This window comes from Planococcus citri, chromosome 5, assembly GCF_950023065.1.
Source record: "Planococcus citri chromosome 5, ihPlaCitr1.1, whole genome shotgun sequence".
In the NCBI taxonomy this organism is placed as follows: domain Eukaryota; kingdom Metazoa; phylum Arthropoda; class Insecta; order Hemiptera; family Pseudococcidae; genus Planococcus; species Planococcus citri.
The window spans coordinates 26,677,362-26,690,539 of NC_088681.1; the positions used below are offsets into that span (position 1 = coordinate 26,677,362).

A 13,178-nucleotide genomic window follows, 5' to 3' on the forward strand; every position below is an offset into this window, starting at 1 on the left:
TTTCACGTTCAATTTTGATCGGATCAATGGAGAGCATTTCGTTCGTGAACGATCAACTTGTGAATCATTTTGTTCATTCGCAAAACGATTCATTAGAAAAAAAAAATCAAAACAATATTGGCTCCTGGCTCGTAGGTATTACATACCTATTTGAAAATTGAAAAAAAAATGCTTCACAGCTGTCTTCAAATTCAATTCATTCGTTCGCGAACGATTAGTTCGTAATTTACCATCATCGTTCATGAACGATTTTTTGAAAAAAAAATCGCTAGCCTGAGTTGGAGATGAAAAATATTAAAAAATGAAAATTTCACGTTCACTCGTGATTCAAATAGTTCATTCGTGAACGACTCACTGAAAAAAAAATCATTTCAAAACAGATTCTTATCACTAAAAAAAAACTTTCTCCATGAATCACTTTTGAATAAACATTCTCAAACGAATCAGGTGTTTAAAATAAATGAACTGAAAGACGACATAAAGTTGAAAAAATGTATAAACTTCCTTGTTCTGAACTTAAGATTTTGCAATTTTGTATTTTGTTTTTTTTCTGTTTTTTTTTTTTTTTTTTTTGACAACACAAATTTGAAGCATTAAATCTATCAAAATTTTTGAGTTTCATCAACCTATTATAAATTTTAATTTACTGTTAGCAAACTTGCCCAAATTTTCAGCGAGTTTCATCAAAACTAATTAAAATTTGATAATTTTCCGAACATATTAAGATAATCCTTCAACAAATTTGATGCTTTGATAAAATCTATTCAAATTTTTTAACTTCAGAGTTCAGTGTCCCTAATCTGAAACTGACTAAGTAACCAAACGAATCCAAATTTTTGAAAATTTTCAAACCTGTCTAAATTTTTGATTTTTATCAAACCTAATTCAATTCCAATACGTTTGAAAAATTTCGAAAATTTTCGTCAAGTAAAAATTTTAAAATTGAGAGAATTTCACTAAAAACTGTTGAAAATCGTTGAAGTATAAAAAAAATCACGAGAAAAAAATGCCACCAAAAAAATTTAACAAGCAAGAAATCCCTCAGAATTTTAAAGCTGAAAAAAATCGAGTCCTCTACCTGGAATTTGCTGGGTAAAGAGTTGAATGTGGTGCGAACCAAAACTGCAGCTGCTCAAGTCAATGGCCAACAGCTTTGAAGATTTTTAAAATTCATGAAAAAAATTGATTTCCTATTGAAGCCTCCATAACGTCTGGAATTCATAAAAAATTATTTCTACAGAGATTCCTTTTAATTGGTTGATATGCGAAATTCCATCTTCTTACAAGTAAACCACTTTATTTTTACACTTCAAATTTAAAACATAAAACATTTTACAAAAAAAAAAAAAAAAAAAAATGTTTCATGTTTTAAATTTGAAGTGTAAAAATAAAGTGGTTTACTTGTAAGAGAATTTTGATTCACACCAAACACCCCGAGATCAATCAATTTTCTTTTAAAATCACAAATTTTTAGAAACGATTTAGGCAGGTAAGTACTTATTTTTATTTAAAAAATCAAATTTCATTTCAAAAAAATTTCAAAAGAAGAGACATTTTAAGTAAGTAGGAAGTAAATTTCAATAGTCTTCACATTCAAAACATTATTTTCGTGTACATTTACGAGTATCTACTTTTAAAAACAAAACAATACGAATGAAGATGAGATTACCACTGCAGAAATAAGAGGGAGTACCCCTTTATGGTGTTGAATGTTGATAATGGAAAACTTGTCCGTCGGTAACTAATCGGTATTAACGTATTAAGTCCAATTAAGCATTCATCTGAAAAATAAGGTCAAGGGAATATCGCCTTCGTTTGAAAAAAAAATCAATAAAGATCGTAAAACTATATACAAGCTTTTATATCTTTCATCGAGTATAAACTCCAATTTGAAATTTTTCCATCCCCAGCTCCCTTTCGTGGAATCATTTGCTTAGAAAATTGTGTCTCGTAGCATTATCGTCAACGTCAAATTCTCAAATTACCAATAAAAGATTCCAAACGAATAAACATTCTATACGAGTAGGTGTAATCGTATAATCAATACTTTTAAGCCTACATCGATTTAGAGAACCTGAGAACCACGAACCAAACAACTTGAAAAAAAAATCAGAAATCATCGAATCATTTCCAGCGATGATTTGATAAAAGCTACATCTTTCGTAAAGCTTACGTAATGACAGAAAAATCTTCTTTTAAAATGTATTACTACCTACCAATTATACGATATCCTAAACCCACTCATCCAACTCCAAGTGCTAATGAGTAAGACATATATTTTAACAACAAAGTTGCAAACACCATAGACCATAAAAGAACTTCACTAATCGATCACAAATTTATCCATATTTAGAGGTCGTCCTATAGTTTCAGGGAAAAAACCTCGGCTCGACTCAAACTATATGTGACTTGTCAGATACACCAATATCTAGAACTTAGAATGTTGATCTTTACTGACGGTTTCTTTGATGTGTGAACGTGAAGTGTACAATGTCACTATGTTCAAGTACCATGTACTACTAAGCTCCAAAGTACAAGATCTGGAACATCGTACATACAATAAGGTACAGATAGGTATGGTTTTAAAATGATGCTATATTGAATTTCACAATAGGTAGGCTTATGTGAAGAGCATTTGACCGCTGCAGATTAAAAGTTTTACTACGGGCTGAAGTGTCCTTGTATTTGGCATATGGCCATTTATAGGATTCTAGTTCTTAATAACGTAGGTAATCACGTTCGTATATATACCTATAATAAATCTACCAAATAGATTTACTTACCATATTAGTAGTCTTGATCAGATTCTTTGTCGCGTACAAATAAATCGTAACAAGTGTTTATTTTGTGCATTTAAAACAGAACGAATAATAAATAGTGTACCATATGTTTAAACGTGTTAGCTTTTCAGCAATACGCCGTGTAAAAGTATCTCTCACTCGGTAATTTATTCGATATCTTCGATATAGGTACGGTATATATAGGACTCGTATTAGCAGATACCTATCTGTATCTTGTATAGTTTACCAATGCAATGAATTCATTTGGTATTTTTAAGCAATATTTAATAGGTAGGTAAAGCTGCATAGAATGCATACAGGGTGGCCAGAAATATCGGGTACCCCTACAAAAGTTTTCTGCTAAAATACTTTGGTTGGTCACAGTGAATGATAATAATGATAGCACATGATTGGTTGTTTGACTGGAGAGATAACATTCCACCAATCATATGCATCTATTTCACGTTGCCAACCTATATTTTTAATGAAAAACTTTCTTAGGGGTACCCGATATTTCTGGCCACCCTGTATACCCTACCTACCTACCTACGATTTATCTTTCGTTACGGTTATTTAAAAGATTCTACGAGTGGTATGAGAAACGTGCATATAAACACAATGTCTCATCACTGCATAAACTAACACCATAGCTACGAGTAGAAGGGTTTAAGTACTCGTACAACGGAAATTCAATAAAATTTATGTATTTTTACTAGATTTTATTACAACGTATGTACCTCTTCTTTAGCCTATCACCGCAGTTGAATTATACACACGTAGAGTACATTTCGAACGACGATTGATCGATGTTCTATTTCTGTATATTTACGACTCTTTACATATGTATACTCGAGTAATTTATATAGGTAGTTAGGTACCTACATACCTATACTTACAATTAGGTACCACTGTCTTTAATTTAATCCCCAGCACATGAATTTTTAAACGTTCAATTTGTCTATGGCTAATACACTCGGTGCTCTGTGCCCCTCAATTCGGCGATTCAATATCTTTATTTTTATAGTGTTATTATACAGCTATAGCTAATAACCGATGCTTATCGTGTTGTAAAACATTATTCATCGTTTGATAAGAATATTGAATGAAATACGAAACTAACCAAGAAGATCATTCGGGGTAAACAATTGACGCATTTTGTTCGTGGAAAACTAGAAACACGTACGTAACACGTCGTAAATTCACGTGTCCTACTCCTATACATTTACAGAGAACGGAACGTAGGACGTATAAATTGTGAGCATATTCGATCTGATCGGCAATGTTACCTTGAGAATCTCATCATCTCTTCGAATTTTATCACTTGAAACGTGAAAATACCTCAATTTTAATAAAAAATTTCTTAGAATGAAAATTACGATGTGAAGGAAGAAGAGAGAAGGGAGACAGAGCGTGCCCGATTGAAATTGAGGGGTTCCATGGAGAAGGGGCTTTGGTCATTTTTTTTTTTTTTTTTTTTTTATTTTACAATATTTTGAATGCATTAAAAATTTGTTTTCATTAATTTCACCATATTCAGTGATATTGAAGTGTTCTTCCATGCAAAAAAAAAAAAAAAAAAAAAATTGGAAAATATTCGCTTGTAGAAAATTTTTTCCAAGTCCATTTTTGAACTTGTAAAAATCAGTAAAAAAATTGACTAAGGCCCTTTTTCCATGAAGCCCCTCAATTAGAGAAGGAATGGTCTCTTTATTCAAAAAAATTAAAATTTCTTGAGAAAAACAAATGCTCGCATCTTCAAGTACATAAGTAATATAATTTATATCACTATTTTCATCGCATTTTGCATTTTTTTAGTAAGTAAATTGAGCTCCAAAAAAGAGAAAGAAAAATAAAAAAATTCAAATCATCGAAAAAAAGTGATACCTGGGTGTCGAATTACATTTTTAAAAGGCAGTTTGAACTCTAGCCTTTCTCTGAAGGTAGTGAAGGTCCTATTTTGATTTTAAGGGTCTCCTAATTTGGGAAAGGAACGCTAAAATCAACAAACAATTTTTTGGAAATATATATTTTTTTCTATGTAAATAGTATTTTAACCTCGAATCCAAAATTTGAACCAATTTTATAGTCCTACAAGGGGGGGGGAGGAGACAAGATGTGTCTCAAAAACCAAATTATTGGAATTTTTGGACCTCCTCCCCTCTTTTCAAAATTTAGCATATTTTGTAACATCTCCACTCAAAGTGACAAGGGCATAAAACTTATGGAAAGGAAATTCTGTGCTTTACAATTTTTTTTACTTCAATTTTTTTCGCGAGTCTCTCAAAGAAACTGATTTGAATTTGAAACTAGCATAATAATTTTCACTTAATCCTTACAGTGCCTGAGCAGGCAGGACAATTTTCTTCTCTAAAGGCTTCGTTTTCCAAATATTTTGATCAAAGTTTTGAAAGCTTATCGACTGATTTCTTTTATCGCCTCATGTTTGATGTCATTAAAATCTCCGAATTGTGATCAATTTTTTAAAAAAAAATTGAAAAATTAACAAAAAAACGCTAAACTCGAGCAACACATTTAAATGCAGAAAAAATCACACACAAAAAACAGAATATTACAAATTTACAAATTGAATTTTTTTGTTCTGCTTTTTAGTTTCTTGAAAATGAACTACCTATTATTGAAACTCAAATGAAACCTTTCGATGAAAAAGTGAAGTATTTTAGTCAGCAGTTTTTGGGCTACAAAGTGAGATTTTTTGCAATTTCTGGAGAAGAAGCTAATAAAGCAAGACTGAAAATTTAAACAAATGGAGGGGCTTTTTGATTTGGCAATTTCTGGCACAAAGCAAGAGGAGCAATTTTTGAAAAAAAAAACGTGTAACATTTTGAAATTTATTGCAAAAAACAACAACTTTTTGCAAAAAAAAAAACTCTTGACAACATTAGCAAAAATGCAGGATTTTTTGGAGTTATTGACAAAAAAGCGAGACTTTTGAGTACCTACCTATCTAATTTTTAGAAAAAAATTTCAGACGTTTTGGAATTTTGCGAAAAAGCGACAACATTTTAAAAAAGAAACCAAACTAAGTACATACCTATTTGGCTATTGTGAGATTTATTTGCTATTTTTGGCAGAAAGGGAGACTTTCACAATTTTAGCGAAAGGTATAGAAAATTCAAAATTGAGATTTATGTTTTAATAATACATAATGTACCTATTTGGTTTTTGATAAAGAAAAATTAAAATGATTAAATAGCATTTTAATTTAAAAAAATAAATTAATTGAATTTTTTTTTTTTTATTTACATAATTATTTAATTTTATATTAGGTATTATAAAATATATATTTTTAAAAAAAATTATTCTTGAGCAATTTTAAAAAATATTGATATTTGGCTTTATGTTGAAAATGCAGTGTGACCAGTTAGAAAATAATAAAATTAAAGATTTGTAAAAAAAAAAAAAAAAATTAGGTAAGTTACATAACTTTAGTAATCAAAACGTAGAAAAAGTAGGGGAAAGGGTGGATAGTCGGGGCATTTTTTTTTATTAGCGAACTGTGCTCTGAAAATTGACGAAAAATGTTTTTCTGGTGGGGCTTTCGAAGTAGTACTTACTCCCTAAAAACTTTAAACATTTTGACAGAAAATTTTTGAAATGAAGTTAGATCGAAGAGGGGGGGGTAATTTTTTTCAAATACTTTGTAAATGAATAGAAAGTATAGCACTTCGATTTTGGTTTAGGTTTTGGTTGTGGAGTTATGGGAAAATGATGCTCCTGGTTTGATTTGGGTTTTGAGCAATTTCTATCGGTTTTTTTTTGGGGGGGGGGGGTTCATTTTCGGTTTTCGTTCAGGTTTCATGCTCTGTCTCAGAGTGCTCCATACTCTTTTGAGTATTCTATTTACTCCAACTCTTGCCTCTCCAGTTTTACGCATACTCTTGCTCTCACTCCTCAAGTTTTTTTACTCACAGCTCTTCAAATCCACAAAAAGGCTGCCCTTACTCTTACTCTGCTCTCTTGAAAACCTCCAAAAATCATACTCTTTCCTCCCTACTCTTACTCTACTCTTGCAGTTGCAGTCCTGTATATGGGTAGATTCGGATTTGGAAGGATCAACAGGGGTACCAAACTCTACCATTCCTATGAATGAGTATAAAGTCTTCGGAGGTAATATCAAAAACTCGAATATGTACTATACCTATTCCTGCCTACCTGAAATTAATAATCTGTGAAGATATTTTTACAATACCTAATGCCATAAACCGTAACACAAGCAGCCAAAGCATCATATGGAAACACTTGTATGTAAGCATCCACGCATACCAACAATCTAGATCTATATGTACTCGTACATACGATGCTCGAGCTATTCTTTACGGAGTTCTAAACTGCAATTGATAAGTATAAACACCCAGCAAAGGAAGCACACAAGTACACAATATACAGATACGAGTATGTACAAAATATTAATAGGTATACCTAATTAATCCGCGTGCGGGCGATTCTCCGTGAAGTAACGACTTAATTGGTCGCAGTACATGGACAGATATTTTCATAACTCGCCGCCAATTCTGGTAGGTAATACCATTATTAAAACTTTATGAAGTCACACATGAAATTATATGATTACAGGTCACACTTAGTGAAATTTTTACTACATTTAACGCAATACTTGATTAATAATTAATAGGTACTAGGTTACTCGATTGTAAGAAATTCCTAATCTGATTAGATGAATTCTTATTGAAGGTACTGTCATCTCTTCCCTTCCTCCCTTGGCCAAATATTGAAAGAATCTACTCTTGTATTCGATTCTATTTTTCCTCGTTTTCATTCCAAAAGTCTAGAATGGATAAGTAAGTAGATAAGCAGAATTTTCTCTTTTTTTTTCCTCTGCGGAAATTTCGAGTCATTTATCTGAAACGAATCTCGAAAATCCCTTAATTAGTTATTTTGATGTTTTTTTTTGTTTTTTGTACCTATGGGCATGGAGATTAAAAAACTTACAAAAAGAAAACAATAGTGTCAATAGGAGAATGTAGAATTGCAAATCCTCTCTTCCCCAAGCCTCCTCTCCTCCCATTCCTATTTAAAAATAGACAACAGAATTGAAATCAAGACAAAAACACTAATTTTTCCAAAATCATAAATGAGCTCCTTTCTGTGGTAAAGATATACAACCTGAACGATTCGCGAATAGACAATTTCTACTGATTTGAATTGCGAAAATAGTATATTCCAGTTTCTTTAGGCAAAATATAAGATAGAACTTTCGAAATGTTTTCCTAGCTTTTTTGAAAGCGCCCTTGGAGGTTTACGAGGGGTTATTGACTTGTTGACGGGGCTTTTGAAAATGGAGAACTCAGTTCCGGTACTTATTGGTTTGGCTCTAAAAGTACCTACCAACTTTTTTGAAATAGTCGTACTATCGATCTTTTTGAGATGAAGTTTGGAGTTTCAATGTTTAAAATGCAATATGGAGTGAAATAGACGACATATTCATAAATTTATAAGGAAATTATCATTAATAAGGTCGCTGATCACTATTTTAAGGGTGATTACATTTTAAGGAAACCTTTTGTTAATTTGAGGTCAATGAGGTCGCTGATCACGATTCTAAAAATATTATCACATGTTCAGTTAGAACTTCAATTTTCAGGAGTCCTTCCTCTGAATTTGACTTTGCTGATCATGATTCTGAGGTCATTATCATATTATGAGGAGACCTTATACTAATGTGAGGTCATTGATGACAATTTTGATATTAGATTAATGATGATTTAATACATATTTCCTATCAATGATGATTAGTGAGGTTTAAGGCTAATCTGAAGCCGTTAACTGCGAATTTCAGGAAATCACTGCATTCCAATCAGTTTTTACATCAATTTCAGGTTGCTGATCACAATTCTGAAAGTGTTATCGTATTTGATTAAAGTTGTAACCTAATTAGAGGTCGATGGTAGTTCTAATTCATTTTCACTGCATAAAATCAAACCTTTGTGTTTTTGTTTTGAAAAAAGAGTGTATTAATTGGCTACTGAGTGTTGCATAATTTTTCATTTCGTTTTGTAGGTTGCCTGTAGAATATTTTCACAGGGTCATTTATCACTAATGAAAAATCGTCGAGTTTAGATCTCGATTGATTATTTAAATTGCAAATCGAGTATCTTTGCAGCTGCCTTGATTTTTAAGCTGATAATGCTCGTTTTTTGCATTTTTTCATTTCAAAAGTCAAAACGCATAATATATATTTTTAATTAATTTCAACATTAATTTTTCGTATTGCATATGGAATGTCATCTCTGGAGCATTTCATTGTATAGTCTTTCCATTACCTAAATTAATTGATCCGATATCATCGAGTACATTACCACACCACAAAAAAAAGTTGAAAATGAAAATAAAACGATTTAAACATATCTTTATTTTTTTAAAGAAAAAAAAAATCGATAAAAAACAAACAGTACAATGCTTCTATATAAAATCTGTAAAAATTAACTGTTATATGGCACCTCAAAAAAAGAGAAAAATTAAAAATACAAAAAAATAAAACACATTTTCCAAACGTATACGGAAACAAAAAAGAAAAATAATATTAAGTACTTTTTAAAAACTAACGAATAACAATTAAAATAGCACCTCTATGGGTGGAAAAACCTGTTCTCGAGTATTGGGTAAAAAAATTCCATTTATTTTAATATTGCCTTTGGCTTCAATAATTTATTCGTTAAGAATACATATAGAAAAAAAAACTCGCGATATTATGAAGAATAACTAAGACATTAAAATTATTGCACTGTTCTATTGCTTCGTCTAATGAGATTCTCTTCATGTTGTAAAACTATAAGTACGATAAATAACTTGATCTCGTATAGTACAAAAGAAAAAAAATCGAAAAAAACATTTACAACCAATTAAAAACTAATACTTAAATAAATCCATTTAAATACTGCCAATTAAAAAATTTTGTTCAAATTGTGATAAGCGAAAAAATTCGTTTTTTTCGAAATAAAAATATTCAAAACGTCAAAATAAAGAACAAAAAAAAAAAGAAAAAGAAAAAGAGAAAGAAAAAAAGAGCAAACAATTAATAAATAATTTTTTTAAATACTAAAATAATTAAATTGGGACAAAGCATTTTCAACTTACATAATTTGATTAAATAAAATGAAAAACTAATTGCACTTAATTACTTCGTTATGTAAAATGGTAAATACTAGATTCGTATAAAAAAAATTAAAAAAAAAAACAGAAGTAATTTAAAAATACACGAACATTCTAACAGAAGAAAAAAAGAAAATAAATTACGTACACGATTTCTTATATTAAAAAAAAGAAAAAAAATTGTTCAATTTTTGACAGTCCTGGACGTAAATTGCGGTATCATTAAATAGAAAAAAAAACTAATAAACACATTTAAACAATAAAAAATAATTCTAATATGAAAAAAAGTTCGTTGTTGAATTGAATTTTTTTTACATTACATAACAATTATTATTGACAGTACAGTAAGAAGTTTTTTTTTTCAACAAGTCTGTTAATTAATTGTAAAAAAGACGATAGATGAAACATAAAAATAAAAAAAAAATCGCAACGAATAATTTTTCAACTAATTATTAACGTTGTTTTAAACGCAAGATATACAATATCAAAATATAACGACTCATAAGATTTTTTTTTCAAGTTTAAAACAACGTTAATTTTTTATTTTTTTTTGACGATCTATTATTAGTAAAAATGTGTTATAAACAAAAATAACAACAGATTAATACCGATTACAAATTACGAAATTACTTTGCGTACAGTTGCGGTAGAACTTGCACTCTGCAGTTAAGGTAATGAAATAGAGAGGCGATATTCATGATACACGCAGGCAGCATTGTTAGAAACCTGTGTTACCAAACCAATCCGTATTCCTCACATCAAACGCAACCAACTTCAGAAAATTTGTTAAGCAAGAAAAAAAAAGAATGAAAAACCAATGTTAGTATTATGCAATTAATTCAAAAAAATTCTAAAAAATAAATTACTTAAGTTTATTCGTCGGTAATGTGAACCAATAAACTGAGGGGGTGGCTTAACAAGTGTGCTTAGCTTATATTTATGATGTCACGAGTATTTCAGAGGAGAAGGGGAAAAGGGAGCATATTTTTGGGAATGATTTATAAAATTTTCAATTTTTTCCAATTATTTAATTTTTTTTTAAAATTTTTTATTGATTTTTTTCCTGATTTTTTGGACTTTGGAAGCCCAAGGACCAGGGAGAAAGTTCCATTAACCTAAATTTTGGACAAAATATTGAATATAATCATCACAGGTACTATCTGTTCCAAAAATCTCACAACCCAAAATATCAAAGGAAATCTCACACTCACATCTTCCTCCTAACTCAACTCCAAACCACTCAATATCGCTATCACCATCTTCCACAACACCTCTCACTCCACACGAAGCTCACATTACCTCAATGACATCATAAATACATGCAATTGGATAAAAAAAAAACTCAATTTTTATATACACGTGAAAATACACATAGATAACTCAGGTGTATAGCGGAACATAGAACAATATGAGAAGCATAACAGGTACATAATGGTTAATTACTCTTGTTAAGCCGAGAATATTATTAGTACACATAAGACAGATAAATTAGAATGTACCATGTCCCCGAATAACTACAACAGTTAGGTGTTATTTGTGATTGAATTCGTTGAAAGCCATTTTTTTAAAGAAAAAAAAAATTTAATTACAGATAGCGATATAGGTATAGTTTTTTTTTTTTTTTTGGTTTAATAATGTGAAAGGGTCCGCTATGTAAGAAGAAGAATCGCTTGCACGTATTAATGGAACACGATTAAACGATGGAAAAATCCGTTAAATTAGGATATTTGTGAGATCGATAATGAAACACGTGGAAAGGAGAGATTCAGAACAGAGAAATCATATTTTAATTGATTCGCAATCTCTCGAGGTGTTTGCGATGTACAGTCTCAGCTTCTTCGTGACCTCAAACAACTGTAATAAAATACACGTTTTAAATACTCGAGCCTCAGATGAGCCATTGAAATGGCTCATGAGACCGATCAGGACACTCAATAATGCTTTTCAGCTAATCTTTGGTATTCTTCATTCCATCTGGGATGCTGATCTCAAGCTGGGAAATAGAAACAGCACTCGTCGCATTGTTGAGAATTTTCTATCCTTAATCATTGGGAAAAGTATCCACCTTGTAGAGTGAAACTAACTCAAAAAAGAAATACAATGGGTCTCACGTTGGCCTTTTTGTTTCATCCTCACCCTTTCTCCTCACTTGACAGCTATAAAAAGAAATTCGGTTCTCAAAATTCATCATTTTTCTCGCCATACAACTCTCTTGGGTGGAAGGGGGAGGAGAAAGGGGACTGAAAATGAAATAAATACAGGCCACGGTCGCAAAAAAATCGCATGATTCTCATCCTAAAAATGTTCATTTTTTTTCAACTCATTCTCAAAATACAAAAAAATTGAATTGTTTTCAAATTTTGGTAAATGAAAGAATGGGGAGGGGAGGGGGAGGGTTCGAAAAATACTGAGGTGAAAAAATCTGGCAGAAAAAAATGTTCACAAGTTTAAAAATGAAGAACTGAAATCGAGAGTAACATCCGACTCGGAGGACCACCCACTCAATCGGGAAAAATTTCCAAAAAATGAATTAGTTACATACAAATATCCGTCAAAATTGGTTTTGATCCTTTAGCAGCACCTGAATGGAAGACTGGAAGTGACGCCCGGCCCGGAGGACCAATCACTCGATTGAAGACTTGACCTAAACACCCATAACTCACACAAACACGGTTCAAAGTAAATTTTTACTATATAGCAACGCTCAATTTGAAAACCGAAAAGTACACCCGACCCCAGGGACCAATCATTCGATTTAAAATTCAGCTCACACACTCGGAAATTCCCACAAAATGACGCAAACCTAAATATAAATTAATTTCTCGATCCCTCAGCACTGCATAAATTGAAGACAAGGAAGGACACCCGACCCAAATAAGGACCACTTTCTCAATCAGGAAAAATTTCCAAAAAATGAATTAGGAACATACAAATATCCGTAAAAATTGGTTTTGATCATTTAACAGCACCTGAATGAAGGACTGGAAGTGACGCCCGGCCCGGAGGACCAATCACTCGATTGAATACTCGACTCGAACACTCATAACTCACACAAACACGGATCAAGTCAACTTTTACTCAATAACAGTGTTCAAATCGAGAACCGAAAATTACACCCGACCCCAGGGACCAATCACCCGATTAAAAATTCAACTCAAACACTCGGAAATTCTTATAAAATGAAGCAAACCTAAATACACATAAATTTCTCGATCTCTTAACATTGCCTGAATCAAAGACTGAGAAGGACACCCGACCCGAAGGACCACT

General features: G+C 31.4%; 1 protein-coding gene across 3 annotated transcripts in view; it reads right to left on the minus strand.

Annotated features, from left to right (window-relative positions):
• Positions 1-9,145: 9,145 nt before the first annotated feature.
• Positions 9,146-13,178, minus strand: part of how (protein held out wings) — an 89,788-nt gene continuing 85,755 nt past the window's right edge. For all 3 annotated transcript variants that reach the window (XM_065369033.1, XM_065369032.1, XM_065369035.1), the window contains one exon: positions 9,146-10,680. The gene's annotated coding sequence lies outside the window, so the exon portion shown is untranslated. The remainder of the gene's footprint in view (positions 10,681-13,178) is intronic.